General features: G+C 32.3%; 1 protein-coding gene across 5 annotated transcripts in view; it reads right to left on the reverse strand.

Annotated features, from left to right (window-relative positions):
- Positions 1 to 20,194, reverse strand: part of LOC108752314 (multidrug resistance protein homolog 49-like) — a 92,739-nt gene that overhangs the window by 54,367 nt on the left and 18,178 nt on the right. For 2 of the 5 annotated variants that reach the window (XM_018493073.1, XM_018493069.1), the window contains exon 5: positions 11,656 to 11,895. The exons of the other annotated variants lie outside the window; for them this stretch is intronic. The gene's annotated coding sequence lies outside the window, so the exon portion shown is untranslated. The remainder of the gene's footprint in view (positions 1 to 11,655; positions 11,896 to 20,194) is intronic. 5 annotated transcript variants of the gene reach the window in all.

Below are 20,194 nucleotides of genomic sequence, written 5' to 3' on the forward strand. Positions count from 1 at the left end.
GTACTTACTTTGTAATTTGTAAATTTCTCTCTCTCTCTCTCTCTCTCTCTCTCTCTCTCTCTCTCTCTCTCTCTCTCTTTCTCTCTGTCTCTCTGAAATATTGAATTGAAAAACTATCGATATTCAACATTGCTCTGTTCTTCTAAACCGAGTACAGATACCAAGATTAGGGAATTTTTAGTTTTCTATGTCTGTGGAAACAACGTTTCATAGCGCGAAATGTGACTGTTTCATTCTTTCGCTAAATCTGTGCATCACTTGTTGCTCGCGAATCGAGAATTGATTTGTTGGAAATGTGTTACGAAATAATGTATTGGCTGCGTTACGTAATACACTGCGTAGCCCCTTTTTGCATTTATTTCGAACAACGGAATTTAAATTGAGGATATATGTGTAATTGATTCAGCTGGATACAAGCGGATTGCATTTAACTTCACACGTTGTGTTTCATAATGAGCCTACAGCGGCCTGCAGAATTATGGTATTATTACATAAGCAGGCGGGGTTACATTTTCGAAGCTAAGTCGAGTGATTTGTCAGTGACAGACCGCCGCTGCTGTCACACGCAACACGCGACACATGTCGCACCGTCGACAGTGTCAGTCAGGCATGAAGACGAGCTTTCCCTATTTGAAAACCACTGACGTTGAAATTAAAATCTGGTTAAGCAATCAGTCAGATGATCTGCAATAATGTATACAATGAAATTCCCGTGAACAAAAATGACAAATAGCGATAACGATGAGTGTCGGAATTCCCTACTTTTATTCACGTGCCCACATGAATTCGAAGCACAGTAATGGCTCAGCTCAACAACATGTTTATTTTCGGAAATAAAAGTAATCTCGTAAAAATATAATGTATAAGAAGAAAGAAGACTGAAGGTAGGAAGTTATGAAAAAGATTAAAGATTGTAGAATATACTATGACATTTTATATAGTATTATTATATATAATTTGCATTCCGGAAGCGACCGTCAAAATTATTTTTTTATAGTCTACTTAGACGTTATAACATGGCCACTAGCTGTGTATTTACTGTGTTGTAATAACAGCTACATTTCAGTTTTGTAGGTAACAGACTACTTTATAGGCGTGTTTATTTTTTATGTAATTTTGAGAAGTAAGACTATTGGTCTTAGTTTTGTAACTTTATCAGATTGGAAGTCTTGAATCGTATGACTTTAAAATTATATAATTGAATTAAATTTAATAACGAAATATGTGCATGTATCCAACGTTTAAAATTATACTGCATACTATTAGTGATATTCCCCCTTCTGTCCCATAATTTCAATCTTTTCATCTTTTTCAGTTTTTTGTAAATTACGTTTGGTATACTTTGAATTTCTATTTATAACATAATTGATATCACTCTATAACAAACTTATATCAAAGATAATTATATCGCATAAATGTCTACTGATAATTTAATAAAACAAAATGATATTCCATAATCTCTTGCTTTTCTCTATTTAGCTTGCAATATATACAGTGTGGCAACTAGATGTTAAGGTTAATTTATAATGTGTTCTTTATTGTTTCTGTTTCTCACTTGATACCATTCTTTACCTTTTTTTCTTTTCGCTTTCTTTATTTCTTTATTTTCTGTCGCTCAAGGTAAAAGTTGATAATCTTTGGAAGAGACAAAAAATATGATTATCAATAAAATAGTTACGAAAAGGGAAAAAGGCAAAAAAGTGAAAAAGCAAGAAACAGGAAGCAAAGAGCACATTGTAGATTAACCTTTTATAAAATATAAATGACAGCCACGAAACTACACCGCATGATGAGAATTAAAAATTTAAACCTCGGCCGATACTGGAAAATAAGTTTCGGTATCTTTCTTTTTCACTAATCGAATCAGAATAGCGATCATGTAACTTTTGCCCTAAAGCGGAAACATGTGAAAAGTGAAAAACTTTTCCATTATTCTTAGTGGCAAAAATTTTCACTTTTCACATTTCCACTTCAAGGAAAAAATTATAGGATCGTCACTCTGAACGTTGTGCTGATCATTTTATTTTACAGTGACGTATTTATATATTATCGTTATCCAACTTTCCGATTGGCGATTAGCTGTCAAACAGATAGAATAATATCGAGGCTATATCGAGATTTCCTGGCGGCAATAGTAGATAATTTCGAATGATAAAGAGGACATTCGCGGACGGAGAACTAGAAACAGTCTTCTCGGTTCGTGGTTACCGCAATAGTTGGAATATGATTTGTTGCCGCAATTGCGTTTCCGCTAATGGTTATAAACGCGGTAAAGAGACCTCTCTGAGTCAATCTCGAGTTATCGTGGATACCGAGACCATAGCATAAGTAGCATATGTATACTCCAACTTTAAGCGAAATACGCAAACTCCGATCGAACTCCCGAAACAACCGTGAGACGCTGTGCGAATTTGCATCGTTAAATTAAATTAATGTAAACAAAGAACGCAGGATCGCACTGAATTACTTGCATGAGTGGTCAATTATCAGGAATTAATGTAAATGATAAATGCCAAGTGTAGATAATCAGTCGCTATCAATATCTTTAGCTTATTACACCGTTATTTCTCGAATTGCATCTCAAACAAATCCGCGGACATAATGGCTGCTCTTTCTACCTTTCTACTAAAATAACTTCGGTCATATTAATTCTTCATTCATTCTCAGTTTGATAAACAAGCAAGTATCAAAGAACTACTTGACTTCTCTTTGTAGATTTGATTGTAATAACTCCACTGAGTTTATCGTTATAATGAAACGCTTATCAGAAACTATTACGTGTTGAATGTGTTGAAAGCTGATATTTATAATTAAGAATGATGAAATAGATAATGTTAATCTGATTAAGTAAATCTATTAAAAGTAAGAAAAACAAGTATTTCAGTTTCTTTACACTTCTATATATTCTTATGTATTTTCTATAGATGATCCTATCATTTATAATTTTTAATTATAATTTTCTTCGTAGTTTACATTTAGATGATATTTTTTAAATAAATAGTTTGTTAATTATAAATAATAAATTATAAGCATAAAAATAAGTATAAAAATAAAGTATATAAAACAAAAATATATAAAAGTAAAGTGTAAATATATATATAATATTTTTTTGTCACACGAATAGTTGATTATTACAATCTAAGTCAAAGACTGATTTGTTACACAAAATGTTTATTGTGATTATAAATCGACCATTTTAAATCGATTAGAGGCTCCTTGTAAAAGGATGTGATTTATTAAGGTGCCTTCAGACGATTGGCCAATGTATAGGCCAACTTTATACATATTCGCTAAATATTGCTACATTCAATTTAGATAATTATGTATGTCATATATGTACCAATATGTGGTATGTGATATTTGCTAATATTGGCATACGTTGACTATGTGTATTTAAAGATGTGCGGGATGCTGTTTACGTCTCCATTGACGTAAAAAATCAAATTGCATTAAGAATTAAAATTTTTCATATAACATTTTGTTTTTGACAAATCGACTTTAAATAAAAAAATTTGTTGATGGATTTAATTGCGATAAATTAATGCACCAAAACATGTTAGAAAGCATTTTATAGAGATTTATTTTGAAGAGCAGAATTGTGTATCCGACAGAATGGACAATATTTTCAATAATTTATGAAGTAATACAATTTATTATACATAAATATCCTATTTTCATTATATATTCTCAATTACCTGATACCATAATAAACATAAATATGAGCAGATGTAATAATTTACAGCTAGATCCATTAAGTCGAGACATAACATAAGTACATATCCAGCGAATAGTTAAATCAATTTTTGTCGAAAGCAGTCTCATAAAAAATTTTTTTTCTATTTATTTTTTCATATAGAATCATTTCCTTATTGGTTGTACTAGTTCACGAACATTCCGTATTATATATCGCTGTCCTTTCGATCTCATAATTATTTCCTCGTTCCTGCATCGATCGTTGCCTGTTCATTCGCACGAAAAAAGGGACGGATCTGCCGAGGGCAGCCCATTCTATGCGAATCGGACCGCTGCTCGAGAAGAAAGCGAATGTTGAAATGGAAGATGCATCGGAACGCAGGAATTTACGGTTTTAATATCTTCTCTCTCTCTCTCTCTCTCTCTCTCTCTCTCTCTCTCTCTCTCTCTCTCTCGCGAGAAGAGAGGCAGATAATACGACGATGCTGGATGATTTTTATCTCGTTAAACTCGTTTTACGGTTGACTCGCGAGCACTCCAGTACGAGAATAAGAGAATAAAGAAGAGGAGAAATTCCTTCGGCTTTGAGAATTACGAGTGTACGTAGCACGTATGTATGTACGCATCGCCGATGCACCTCATTCGGAAACAATTTACCTGCGCTTGATTTACTATTGTATATCGAACGCTGTCGTACTGTCCAAACGAACTCACTTTAACATTCCATACGACTATTACGCGAAATTGTACCTAGATTGTACCTAGTGCCATACATTTTAGTGCGTGTTTCGACGCAGAATCGACACGTTGACGATGTGCCATTGAATCGATCCTCGAAGCTAAGGTACAGTTTTCTGTACATGTGTAATAACAATCACAATATAGTCGCGATATTTTCATTGTATTATTCCGTTACTTTTACAATTACTTTGTATAATAACAATTTGATAATGATGTTGCAATTTTTTATAACTGTAATGATGGTTAACTAAACGCTGAAGTTACACAAAGATTAGGAAAGTCACTTTGTAAAGTGAATGGTCATCATTACGCATTACTTATTGAAAAAATGTAATAAATTACTAGAGTAATGTCGTGAAATTATTCCTTTACAAGTTACATTAAAAAGTGAATAAGTTACAAATTGCGAGTTATTTTTTTTCAGTAATGAATGACTTCCAATCTATTATACGTAAGTATTGAAGTAAGTAACTGTTCCAATTCTGGTGTTACGTTATCATCATAAGAAAGTTGCAACGTCATTATCTAATCGTTATTATAACAACGTAACTAAGTAACTAAATTATAGTAACTTACAGTTACTTTCATTTTCTAACAAAACATAAGAAAAATGAATATTGTTTTTTTTCTCTTTCGTGATGTATGTAGGATAGAGTGGAGCTATTCAGTTATAGAAGCTTCAACTGACAGAAAACTATTTTCATATTTGCAGTGACGTGCTTACGACTATGTTGCACATATACGACTGCTTTTTGAAAACCTAAATATGATCTTCAAATTAAATGTGCGCTATTTAGAAACATAAAGACTATCACTGGTCAGAATTGTTCCATGGACGAAAAAATCCTCCTCTACCCTATATAAAAATAATGGAAATCTTAATGATATTTATATTCATAAAAAAAGACTTGGATAATGAAAATAGAGAATTTTGCAAATTAACAATTGTTACTCGCGTTCTCGTTTTTTTTCTCTCGATAGTACGTTTCTATATATAATTCTTAATGTGTGTTTTGCAAGAAACTCCCTCTAAAATATATGACATCTGTTTTGCTATCGGTTAAAGATTAAACCATCCACGTTTTCATGATACGTCGCAGTTCTCATATATGCGCGTCACATTTTCGGCAAAGCCAATGAGTAAACTAATAAATTTTAAACGTGCCGCTTCTACCGGAGCCAAGTAGCCGGAGCCGAAATCAAACATAGAACGGTAATGAAGGATATGCTGACGATATACGTCGCGTTTCTGTAATCAGCTACGGATTGGAGTGTCGCCGATCATATACGGGAATACTCCCGAACCATTTCGCACCTAAACACGGCTAATTCTAAATGACGATATCCTGTCGATTTACCGTTCGTCAGTATGTATCAGAGTCGATACGCAGGAAAACATCTTCCCGTGACAACTGCAAATTTAAGTGTGTAAAAAATGACTTCAATATAGGATAACTATCTCTGTTATTGTGTCTGCCTCCATTAGTATGCCTTTGTATTTAAATAAGTCATAAAAAAAACTAGCACGAATAAATAAGAAAAAAATTTTTTTATTTATTTGTGCTAGTATTTTATGACTTATTTAAATATAAAAGCATACCAATAGGGACAGATATCCTTAGAATTTATGTTTTCATGTATCTTATTTTTATGTTATTTATTCATTTACCCATAAATTGTATTATTTTAACACTAACAAATGTTGAATATTAATATTACATCAAATTATTTAAATAACATAATCACATTATATTAAATTAATGGAATATGTTAAAAATTCAACACAAAATTTTAACAAAAACTTGAATAAACTGTTTCTAACACAAATACAAAATGTTTTTTACTGTGTATACATATAGTGAAATCATTTTTTACACACTTGGATTTATGGTGAAAGCGGAATGCTTTATGCAAAACGCTTTTTGCTCCAGATGTGGAACGCACGACTCCGAAGAACTCCAATGTCTCTATTCTGTTATCTCTAACTCTTAACGATTATGTCGGGATATCGTTATAATCTCGTTGTACACATATTATGTGTATATAATAAAAAGAACTGCGCAACGACAACATAATGATAAAGAATTATCGTTAAGAGAATATAGGCACAGAGTACTTTAACGTGGATAAAAATCTCGCGATATCTTGTTACCGCGGAAAACCACGATGGAAAAACGGTTAAACTTGAAAACTTCAATTTAGCCGCCATCAAATGAATGTTTATCCCCTTCTTTATCTGCTCACGAATATGAATAAAACTTATTACCATTTAATCTCTTCGAAATAAACGATACAATTGTAGGGATGGAAAAAGAGAAAGGAGACAAAAAGAAAGAAAGGGAGTTAAGAGAGGGAGAGGAGAGAGAGAGAGAGAGAGAGAGAGAGAGAAGGGGAGCCAGGGAAATATCTCCCTGAATCACAAGAGAAAATCCATTGCAACGTGCGGGCAACTATTATTTATAGCTGCGCGTCCGACGCGAACGTTTCTTTCGGAGCTGTATTTTTACCACGGCCTTATAAGCACGCAGATATTTATACCGTAAATACATATCCAGGCGCGATCATAAATTTTTCGTCATACAATTACAGCGCAACTGCACCCTCCCGACATATATGCATCATAGAAACGGAAGTGCGCTATTCCCAAATAGCGCGGTAACAATCGTTCTTAATTAAAAATATCGCTCGAGCTATGCTGACGGATTGGACTTTGCACGTCAAATTATCTACGAGGCGGGTCTCTTCATTGTTATTCCGCGTGAATTTTTACGAAAAGGGATTTTTTATTCCGGCCAACTTAATTATCTAACGTAAATGCTGCTGCATTAGTAATTTTATCATCTAATGCGGGAAAAGAATTATTACGTATTGAAATTGCATTTTGTATTAATTCTGTATTTACATTACATTAATTATATCTTTTATATATTATATAATTATATAATACTAATAAATTTTAAATTATCTGAACGAATGGCATATTAAAGATAAAATATGTTCTTTCAAGATATGGAAGAACGTGTAGCAAATACATTATGAAGTAGAATAAATACATGTGGAAAGAATGATTTTGTTGAAGTATCTAAAAATTTAGCTATATATAAATCTAAAATAATTTTATTGGACCGTCAAAATAACATCTTTAAATATTCATTTATTTTTCAAGAATTAGAAAGTAAAATTTGATTGGTTTATCAAACAGACTCTGCATATATGTCTTACTCCACTATGTCTTAATTAATTGATTATTTATTTTAGGCCACACAAACTATAAAGAGAGACTAAACCACAGAGTTTGTAGAATAATTAATATTTCTCATCAGCGAATGTATACACGTACAGCAAAACGAATTAATACAGCTCGTCAAACACGACATTGTAAATGTTTATATTAGCTATTGTATGGCAAATTTCAACTAATACTTTGTTAGATCGACAAGTATTGTCGATAAACATACTAATTACCAATATTTTCAGGAATTATTAACTCAATTTAAACAATAGTTTTTAAAACATTATAGGTAATAGTATAAACGTATAAAAAGTCTCTTCCCTGTCTTTTCCTATTAAAGATATTGATACACGGAAAAATCGGTTTTGTTGAAATATATAATAAAAAAATTTAAGTAGACACGGATCTGAAAATAATTTTGTTAGACCGTCAAAATAATTAAATTAAAAATTCAAGCACGATGAACAGTGCTGCAAAAAATTTTGATAGTAATCAAGTTTGACTGTTTTACATAATTGTTTTGGTAGTTTAACAATTTTTTTTAGATCTATATTCAGCTAAATTTTTAGATATTTTAGCAAAATCGTTCTTTCTGTATCTAATATTTTGGAACAGCATATATAATATATATGTATATTTATAAAAACTTATAAAATTTCGTTTTTATGACGCTATTATTTTATATTTACGAGGCAACGAAATAATAACTTTCCTTTAACGATGCAATGCTATACTTAGAGAGAGTATCTATTTTAATACCCATCTCCAATAATGTCAGATATAATATAATTTTAAAATGATCTCAAAAAAGATTACAAGTTGTAACTGTAAACTATTTTATTTGTAGTTGTTTATTTTAAAATATAAAAATATTAAATATTATATTGTATAAAACGTTTTATCTAAATTAAGTTATAATTGAATATTTACATGTATGTATAATAGGGAATTAAACTGTTTTTTTTTTTTTTTTAATATAAGCCAATGTACCTCATTCCTCCGTATGTCTGATTTCTTGATTGAATCTTTTTGTTATAACAAAGTACTGTTATTACTTAAAATAACAGGTCGTATAGTAACAGAAACTTTTCTATATCACTTAGATTTACTCTCTTAAATTGAAGAATATTAAAATTTAACAAATATATTAAGGAAAAATTGCCAGTAATATGAGCCAACACAAAGTGTTTTTTGTGAAAATAACAATCATATATTATAAATTATAAATCAGTAATATGAATTACAAACGTTTTGACATTATTATTGTGTCCTCTTTAAGTGTAGAAATAACAAAATTATAGATTATGTAATAAGCGTCACTACTCAATAAAATACAAATTATCAGAAGTGAAAAATAAATAGTTAAACTGTAAAGACTATCTTTGTCTGTCGTATATCGTCGAATTCTTAAACTAATAAGAAAGTCACTATAATAAAATTGAATAAAAACATTGGCTCAGTATTAAATTCTTGATAAGAAATTAATTAAATTAATAAATAATGTTTTAAGATTCACTTGAGAACAGATTAATGATGTTCTGTACAAATTGATACAAAACGATCTGTATATGTTGAGATTTAAAATGAGAATGAGAGATTAAGACAAAAGAATTTATAAAAAGATACACTATGAAGTATGGAAAATTTTATACACAAACAATATCATAACATTATATAACGGATCTAATAAATCGGTATCACTTTGTATATTTAAAACATTTCTTTGTTTTTTTATATATATTGATTATGAGATAATTAGTCTATTGAGATTAGTCTTTTTCTTCATTTAATATTTGAACCTCATCCCAATTGAAATTATTGTTAAATTCTAGTCTGTGTTCAACAATTAAAATTTAAAATTATTTTAAGAACATTTGAAAATTTACTTGCCTCCTCTTAAATCAGATTTTCTCTTTTTTTTGATAATATTTATTTGATATAAATAAAACTCATAGAAAAGTATATAAGTCAACGCTGGTTATTATTTGCGAATAATGTCTTCAACAATTTATCTATTGCATCACAATATATATAATCAATAAACGTTTCGACAATACTCTTACACAAATGATATGCATATACAATTATTTTGAGCGAACTTTTAAAAGAAATTTCAAGAATAGCGAAACATTTTAATGTAAAAACTCTTTCTAGCATAATAATGATGCAAGCGAAATTTTTTAAAATAAACGATTTAAAATATTGAAGATGCCCCAATAAAGATCGAAACGTTTATTGATTATTTATATTGTGATGCAATTAATAATGTTGAAGACACTATTTGCACAAATAATAACTAGCGTTGGCTTATATACTCTTTTTAATTAATTTGATTTAATCTTAAAGCTGTTTCATATAATTATCATAGAAAAGTATTTATTTTATACAAGAAATTCTTTGTGATAATTTTTTCATTGTTTTTTTTTGCCATAAATACATAAACGGAGTGCAATGTCAACTCTTGCCTCTCGTACCACAACGAGCCGTGGTTTCCCATAATGTCAAACCAAATGTAATACAATTAAATATTATATCATTACTATAGTTACAGAGTAATTAATCATAATTAATAAATTGAGGGATTATACGTCATGCAATTAACAGATTCTTGATCCAGTTTGAAGAAATAAATATATTTTTCGAGTTTTTCTTTCGCTGCGCGAAATCTTTGCAAAAGAGTTGCAATATGCTTCACTGTGCAAGTTGATTTACAAAAAAAACATCTATGGAGATACATACGCGCACTCATGCACATTTTAATGAGATGAGGTGTCTCAAGATATAAGCGATAATGAAAAGTCTGCCTTGACCCGGTAGAAGTAATCTCAGGAACAATCCTGGGGAGGCGGAGAAGCGTCAACGAAGAAACGAAAAAAAATATCACTCCTTGCTTTGAACGCGAACGCGACAGCTCGTACCAATCTCGTTTAAATTCTCGCTGGCCGAGTAATACGAAGAAGATTAAGGAAATGAAAACGGATGATATGCGAGAACATAAACACACCATCGACTGCCGAAAAAAGTCTCATTCGACGAAATTTATATATATTACATACATATAAAGCAAAGTTCAACTTTAAATATCTGTTTTTCGAATTGTGATACGCGCAATAATTTTTAACAGAGTTATAAGCAATCGAGTTATAAGCAATCAAAATTCTGCTATATTTAATTTGCAATAACTCATTTTAGAAACATTAGGAAAAAATGATTTTATAGGGAAAAAAAATTTAAGCTTTTATGTTGGAAAGTCAAATATTTGTGCAAATTTTTTTGTGTGGCACGTAACGTAATAAGTCCACAAAACGAAGAGAAAATTTCTCATTTTATTCAATTCATAATTTTTTATATGCAATAATAAAATTAAAACTCACAGAAACTTAAAAGAAATAATGATCTTTCGAAAGTAGATATTTTTAAGCTTGAAAATACTTTCTTTTCATTTAAATTTTTTATTTACCTTTAACGAAGTTACAGCTGTTTGAATTTTGAAGTTTGTAGCACTACGAACTTTTGTTACAATCATATATATGTATATATAGAAAGAGAGAGAGAAAAACTTTGAAAAAGAGAAAGAAATATATATACATATTTTTTTTATCTCTCGGAGTTTCTGAAACGCGCTCGAGAAGATCCCTCCGCGGCGCAGTTTTTCTCGTCACGATGGTAAAACGCTGAAAGGATTGCGTGGTAAAATGTACGGGATTGCTGCTTTACGAGAGGGCCATACGTAATGCGTTTACGTTATCTTATTAGAAAATATATCCGCTTGCTAGTTAGAAAACCCGTGGGCGACGGCGCCGTTGTGAGAGATATGGTCTATTTGAATAATTAACTCGTTGGGCACACATAACGCAAAATATTGCGGAATTGCATTTATTCCGGTTGTGTCGCAATTATCCAAATTAATCATACATATATGGTATAAACTCTCGGAGTTCATTATACGGACTATCAGTGGATCTCCGATTAACAATGCAAATTGTTACCTCAACTCGACGGGTGAATCGATAGGATCGAACGATTGGTTGGAGTATTTAGATCGCCGCGCAATATTGTGTCGAGGCGATTGCGAATCTCCTCGATGCAACTTTCACGTCGACGATTTTGACAGCGCATTACTACATTAACCATATGTCCTTTATTGTAAAGGATGATATCCTTTATTTTATGTAGCTGTCCTTTAGATTTATTTATTTTCTCTCTTAATCTGAATCAGTAAAATTCAACTGAAAAAGAAAGAAAATGTAAGCACTATGTATAAATTAAAATACTGATACTTGCACGTCAGTTCCAATCTACCATTAAATTTATTACTAAATATATAATACATTAAATTTATGTACTAAAACAAAGTTAACTAGATTAGATTAGGGATTCCATGTTTTATTGTTTTTTTAATTGAATTAACTATGAAGTCAATGGTTACCAATGGCATAATTGGGACTGATGTCAGTGATTATACATTGATACAGATAAAACATTTTTAAAACTCAACTTTATATCAATAATATTATGGAAAATTCTTATATTAATGTTATGGAACTCTAATTAGCATTCCAATGTCCAATGTACTAATGAGCGAATTTTTATGGAAACAACCGACAAAGGACTATGCCCAATTTAGGCCCCGGCTGAACAGTATTGGGATCTAGTTAGTATTGTAGAGCATAAAAAAAGAATTAAAAAGTTCCATATGCACAATTTTGTAAAGTGAGTCCCTTGAGTGCTATAGCAAAGTTCACTATTATGTTCAAAGTTCGCTATTATGACCATATATTGTGTACCATGTAGGATTGGTTTTATTCGATTTTTCGAATCATCTGGAATATGTCCAATCTTGATGAAGACAACTAAAACTCTTTTTGGACTCCAAATGAATAATTATTGGGTCGTCCGGAAAATACGCACGGACTTTCCGAACGACCCAATATAAGTGATATATATTAATCGAATAAGGGAGAGAGACATTCAAAGTATAAAACAAAAGACCTAATTAATTGCCTAATTGAAATGTGGCCAATATGTGGACCTTATCTCTCTTCAGCTTCCTCATTGGAACTCTCTAAAAAAACATCATTAACTATTCTTGTTGGGATATAGATATCTTTGTTAAAGTGTTGGGCATATCTCAGATACCATATAACTGTCAACCGGATTAATGAACTGTACTAAATACATTTTAGATATTACTTCATTGTCTTTGATATAATTCGTTACCGTCATCGCGGGGAGGTGCAGAGAAATTGGATAAGACTAGTGTACATGATCATAATAGCGAACTTTGGATAGTTCTAATACTCAGGAAACCTCTCCTATAAAGTTGAATTTCTGGAATTTTTTATCCTCTTTTGATACTTTAAAATTTTAAGTGTCTCAAAATTGTTTATCCGGAGCTCAAATTCCTCTATAAAACTGGGTATAGCCCTTTGGTTTTATGTAATATTAGCCCAAACAGCACAACAAAGTTTTGTTAATAACAATAATATCAAAATAAGTGATTAATTGAAAATTAGTTTTTAATAATAAAATTTGCAGCTACATTTCTGCAGAATGATGTTATTTTGATGATATCTACTTGTATTTTACTTGAAAGTTCTTTTTAGGTACTGTGCAAAAAAATTTAAGAAAATTAATGCACAAACTTCTGTTAGTCACAAACTATTGTAGTTTAAAAAGATTTAAGAACAAAGTGCTAAAATTTGTAGGAATAAAGTCCTAAAATTTTCAATTTGTCCTTTATTTTATTTAAGAAAATATGATCATGGTACGCATCACGGGTGAAAATAGTGAACCAGAAAATGATAGAACTGTCTGTTTAACAAGAAGATACGTATCATCTACGAGGTCAATAGTTCGACCTCTTGTAACAAACACGAGATCGACAATGAACCGCTGAACGTTTCCTTCACGCCTCCTTAACATTTTGATACATGAGTTGCGATACATCGCACTCAGCTAAACGAGAGCGTGTACTTTGATTCAGTTGGACGCTTGCCGACACACAATTGAAATCATGACGTCTCGATGCTCCGCGGGTCTTCCATTAAATCAGCAAAAATAAAACATTTTCTAGAACTCCATTGCGTCATCTGCCGAGAAAAGACCTCGGACAAAATTGAAGCCTGAAGTCGTGCTTACTCTCGACTCCTCTCCACTACGTCGACCAGAGAAACGAGAAATCAGACATATTTATTTTCTTATAATACAGGTTTCTTTTCTCCCGGTCGAAAGAATTGAAGTTTTCCGCATGTCATCGTTCCACGAACAGCTGTTTTTTGAGGTCCTTGATAAATTGTGATTTTTTTAAATATAATGTACACGTATTCTGTGTTTCCCGTGAAATTAGATAACAGCTGATTTGAACAGCAGATTCGATTCGGCAATTTATTAATTCACAAACGGCGCTCGAAACGTTTTACGATCTGTACTGTCGAGTGCGATTGGTACGTGAAAAAAGAGGGACCGCGATTTCATCTCATGCGAGAATAAATCACGTATGATTTTCCTCATCCGATAATCACGCGATCATAATCCATCATTCGTCCTGTGTGCGATGCCCGACATATCCGCGAATCGCTAAAGATAAAGAATCGCTTTAATCAACGCCGATTTATTACTCTTACTAATATTAGGACAGTCAATATCGAAAAGTACGTTGCAATCTCATTCAGAGATTGTAATAATAATTTCGATTGGACGCACTAGTTCGTACTAGGGTATATTAAAACCGTTATGCATTAATCTGAGTGTAAAAGTAAAATGTAAACATTTTGAATATATATTTTATCTAACAACACAGTAATGTGTATTGAGGATTTTACGATTTAATCCGTTTCTATATTTATATTAAATACACATCTTTATGTCAATTCATGTACGACGGCTTTAATGTGCATCAGTGCGCACTGAATGCATTCAACCGAATTCGTTAAAAATTCATGCAAAAAAAATATTATTAACCCGGGAATAGTCACCTATAGGATGTTTTCATACTCCAGCAGCGAATAGTGTGAATTTTTGTAAAGTATTGTTTTGTATGGATATTGTTTATTAAATTTTCTTTCTTTTTTAATAATTATTCTTTTACAAACTTTTAAGTATGCAATTCCATCGAAAGCTTGCAATAAAAAAACGTTACATTAATTAAAATCTTTTATTTTTTAATTTAACGAAATTTTTCTAATAATTAAAAAACATAGAAGTAATAGATTGTGCTAATAGGTATCAACGATAAACAATGCACAAATTGTTGATAAAAACATTTTATTGTTAACATTTCACACTTAACTGTGTATCATTTGTATCATTTGTATCATTTTATTAAGTTAATTTATTAACTAACTAATGAATTTAATTTATTTTTATTATATTTATTTTTTATATTAATCATTTTAATGTGTGACTTGTTATTCATCTCTTTCTTGCTCTTTCTCTCTCTCTCTCTCTCTCTCTCTCTCTCTCTCTCTCTTATTTATTATTTTTTAATCTAAATCTTACGTGCCCGCGAATTAATTTATTTTTACTTGCGATTTGTGTGATCTTAGGCACACGCATGCATTTATATTATCCAGTCATGTAATTGCTTAGGATAATTCTGAATCATATTGTTAGAAAGATGCATTTAGCGATGATTTCACGTGAAACACATTAATGTGGCAAGTACTAGGTATAGGATTTGTATGCTCTATCTTACTGATGATGACTATAAAATTTAGCCGAAACGATTTTTCGACAAATGATCGTTTACGTAAAAAAATGTAATTACTCCTAAATTAAGCATCAAGATTCGCTTTGGCCTAATACTAATAACTCGTAATGGTCTTCTTTACTTATTTATTAAAAGTTTCTCGATTGATTTTTACTTACTATTGTTTATTCAGAGAATCGTAGCTAAAAATATGTATATATTGGCCGAACGAAGCCAAAAATATTCTCCTCGCTGAATCGCTGATAAAATTCGCTTTATATTGGAATACTCCAATAACGAGATAGATCGATCCTCCCCTCCTCCCGTTATTCTGCCATTTTATCGCTAATTATTCTGCCGTAGTTGCTCTATACGGGAACGCACGGACGCTTAATCGAGCGCGGCGGAAAACACAGAATCGGAGCCAGAGATACGGAAAACCGCTGACGCACGTGAGCTTTCCACGTGGTCGCGCTTAAACCGATAGTACCGACACTAGAGGAAAGGAGAAACGAGCTCATTTGCGTTCCATGCGAATCAGGCGTTGCGTTCTATTATCTTTTTTCTCTGTCTCTCTTGTTTAACTACTTCCTTTCCCATTGCCGCTGCTGAAAAATACTTTTGCGAAGAAAAAGGGAAAAAGGGGAAAGAGTCACACTACTGACGTTGGTGCAGCGACATACATTCATACATTCGTTATTAACGCCGTCGTTACGGTGCAAGGTCGACTTCGCGCTCGACCGCTCAGTCATGGTCAGTGTAACTCGGCCAAGTATAACGTCTTTCCTATTTTCCTACATGCGACAACCTGCACACGTCAACCTGTGCCGCTCTTTTTTCCGTTATTTTTCCAACACGTTGTGCACAATAATTTTTAATCAAGCGTCTTAGTCACGTCGCGTAATCTCAAGAACAAAGAATGAGCTTTTTGCATGTGCATGTTTTTCAGTTCTATCAAGTCGATTAACGGCGTCAATTACGGTGTTCTTGAGTGCTCTACAGAATCTTCTTTAGTAATCTACGCTTGTTTCCTAAAGCATATTAGCCCTTCGAAATTGACGCTAAAATTTGTAACACAGTTATTGGTTTCACAGTTATTGAATCCCTGGCGAAACTAATATATTTATAAATATTTTAAAAATTTATAAGAAGTTTGCTAAGTGTTAAATAGACGTTTCATTGAACTTTAACACATGTATTGATTTGCTTATGAGATGGAAATTGAAAAATAGAAATAAGAGTTGTTTATAATATGTTTACGACTATGAAGTGTTTAAGTAGCGTTTTATGATATAGTCTCATAGTTTCTATTATAACTTCCTAAATGTTATGTTAATGTTGTAGAAGATTCATTAGATGTTTCTAAACGGTACTCGTAATTATCTGAACAATGTAATTATCAATAGAACTTTTCACAAATAGTATAATTATTGACAAAATTTTTCATAAATATATACAAACATAACGTCTCATTAAAAATTTTTGTCAGGGGCAATACTCTATAAAATCCGTTTATGGTAATTCGTGTTAATATAAGGCACTAATTAATTTCAAGGAATCAGACTGACATAACCCGCATAAAAAAAAATACTGACAAAGAAACCGTTGGAATTATCCCTCGCCGATTTTGATGGACTTTGGATATATTATAGACTTTGTAGAGCATTAACAAATATTAGACCTATATTTTTTATCTACTTAGCTCAAAGTTTAGCGATCGAAACATATCCTGGCGATAAATTAAAAAATTTAACATTTTTGAAAAATGTAAATACATCAAACAATTCTGTTTGATGATATTTACAAATGTAAATATGTTATTAAAAGTATATAATACTATCAAAGTTTTGTATAAAACATTTCTTCATATATCTTATAGTTTAAAAGATATTCGCAGAGAAAAATCCGTTATTTTCCAGGGGTTGCTTTGACTTCTAAACCTTGAGCTAAGCAATTAAAAAAATTTGGGTCTAATATATGTATTAACCCCAACAGTACAAAACTTGCAGCAATATTGCTGCAAGTTTTGTACTATGTTGAAGAAGTTCTACAACTTAATACCAAAAACCTATCAAAATCGATGAGTGACAGTTTTGATGGTTCCCTTATAAGTATATTTATTTACTATTTTAGTAAGAATAATCCAAATTTGCAATTTAATATAAAAAAAATTGAATTGGAAAAAGAGTCTGGTTGCATTAATTGAAATTCTAGTTATATATATAAAAATAGGTAAATCTAAATTTTTTCTAGTTGAATCTATTATAATTCTAAAGATAACCAGATTCTGATATGATTAGAATCTTCTGATTTGTTCATTTTTATTCAGATATTTTTCTTATTTTTCAATTGTTCGCTGTTTTTAATAAAGAAATTTAATTGATCAACAGACACTGTCAAAATTCTGGAGGGAGTTAATTATTATCTCGCAAATTTTATATTCCGATTAATAATTCCGCGTAATTAAATAGCGACAGATTTAGACTTTTGGATCGTTTGCGAAATCTTAAAGTTTGCGGACGACAAAAGCGGAAACAACAATCTGCGCTTGAAGTAAACTTTTCTTCGTATCAACAGCATAGAACACGAAATAAGGTTTTTGCGATCCGTGCTGGAATATTGGCACCGCGCTGCTTTGTTCGTGACGAGAAGATCGCGGAGATGAAGTCTCTCGTAATAATTTAAGTTGCAATCAATGGAAATAATGAAAGTCGATTAATTGCTAGGAACCGGGTATTAGCGCACCCGTCGTTTCCAGCAGTGAAGAGAGATGGCCCGAGCAGAAACCATCAAGTCGTGGAATTTACAACGGAATTCTGCGGTCGCTCTGACTAACTAACGAATCAACCGAAAGGAAGTATAAACGTGAATCCTTACATTTCAAGGACTGTAAGAGAGAGAAGGAAAGAGAAAGAAATATTTATTCGTAGAAGTATACATTATACGTTCTTTCTTTCCCATCGCGTTAATCCAAAATCGGATTACGCGCGAACGCCCACCATTTTCTTTTTCTTTTACGCGCCGACATCGAAACGCAATCGCGATCGATTGTGCCGATAATTACATCAAACAGACAATTGAGATTGATTCGTTCTAAAGGGAGACAAGAGAATGGTATTCTAAGAAAAGAACGGAACTGGTTTTATAAGGATAGCACGTCTCGCTTTGCAGAACTATTCAATATTCCGCGGGATGATGGAACGGCTGCTAGAAGCATAATGCTTAAACGCCCGGCGCTCTCTTGCACGCATTAATTTTCGTTAGGTTCATTCACTCGATCCGCCCGTTTTTCATAACGATTACCGCGCGAGCATGCAGCCATGTCGCTTATCACTCGGAAACGAAACGCGATACCATTTTAATTGCACCATGAACGATATACTGCCAGTATTTGCTTGATGTTTGCGCGAGACGTGCAATTACGGAACATTATCTCTCCAGCTTGGTAACGCAATCCTGTCGTAGACGGACGGCGGGGAGTTTCTGTTACTCCTCTATGAGGCGGATACTGTGCCTCATGTTTGATTGTCACTATCAGAGTCGATGAACCTGCGGGATCGCATTCTGAGATACCTTCGATCTACATTACGAGCTAGTTCGCACCGGTAAAGCTCATCTACATCTATTGTAATATCTATCATAAGCCCTTTATGACGATTGTAATGCTTGTTGTTATCGTAAACTCATCGTATAAGTTGACTCAATTTCTTATAGACTTTCTAGAAATTTTTCACTTGGTGCTTCAACTTATTCTAACCTTTCCAAATTTGCGCCAGGTAGGTCCTTTGGGCAAAGCGGATGGGGGCAAAGAGGATGATCCATCCTTTTTACTCGGTAATATGATTATAATGAAAATATTGGGAATACGGATGATTTTTCGAGTGTACGAAAGGCACATGTTTGTTTGCATCTCATTTTTGTTTATTTTTTGTCACAATGCAATATGATGATTTGTTTATGACTAATCTAGTGCAGTCGTTGTACCAAATCGGCCCATGAAGGCACTACATATAGAGGATTTAGTAGCTACTTTTATTCGTGGCGTGGTTGTCACTGATTCTAATTTTTTAAATTTCATTTGCATTGCTCGAGTGATCCATTTGCTTTGCCCAGGGGAGTCGGGCAAAACGGACGGTTTCTCTTTTTTTATGTTTTAACTAAAACGGCATATTAATGTTAAAGTTTTTCAATTTTTTTTTATTTTATTTCGAAGTTAAGTCCTTTAGGAGATTTATGAGAATGAAAATGGTTTCTAATCTCAATTTTAATTGTGTCATTTTTTAAAATAAAGGGCTTCTACCAGATCATTCTAATAAACGAGCTTTAAAAAGTGTAAATTAGTTGTACATTAATTCTTTTTCTATCATTTCACGGTGTCATTTTTGCTTCTCAACATTAACACGTCCGCGCTGCCCGGGCTTCCCCTATACAAACAATGCTTACGATAACTTCTTTCCTTACAACCACGATCGCCTATCATTAAAGCATTATGATAGATATAGATGGAACTTTCTTGCTTCTGAAGGAACGCTTTCTCGCGTTCGCGGAACGTACGAGAGTGCCTGTTGCATCAGACTCGCGTTCATCTGCATAACACGGCTGATCTTACATGCTAATTTTCAATGTCAGTCGCGCGCGAGAACATCCCGCGATACATATGCAAACGGTAATGTCGTGCATTAAATGTTCAGATAACAATGGCTGCATTCACGCTATTAGATATTAAAGGAGCAATCTAATCCCTTGAGTTAAATAACCATTTGTTACTTTTAACTTCCATATATGTCATAATGTAAATGTTGCTTAAAACGTCTAAATAACAATGACTGCGTTCACAC

The sequence above is a fragment of the Trachymyrmex septentrionalis genome, unplaced genomic scaffold (assembly GCF_001594115.1).
Source record: "Trachymyrmex septentrionalis isolate Tsep2-gDNA-1 unplaced genomic scaffold, Tsep1.0 scaffold6, whole genome shotgun sequence".
Lineage (NCBI taxonomy): Eukaryota > Metazoa > Arthropoda > Insecta > Hymenoptera > Formicidae > Trachymyrmex > Trachymyrmex septentrionalis.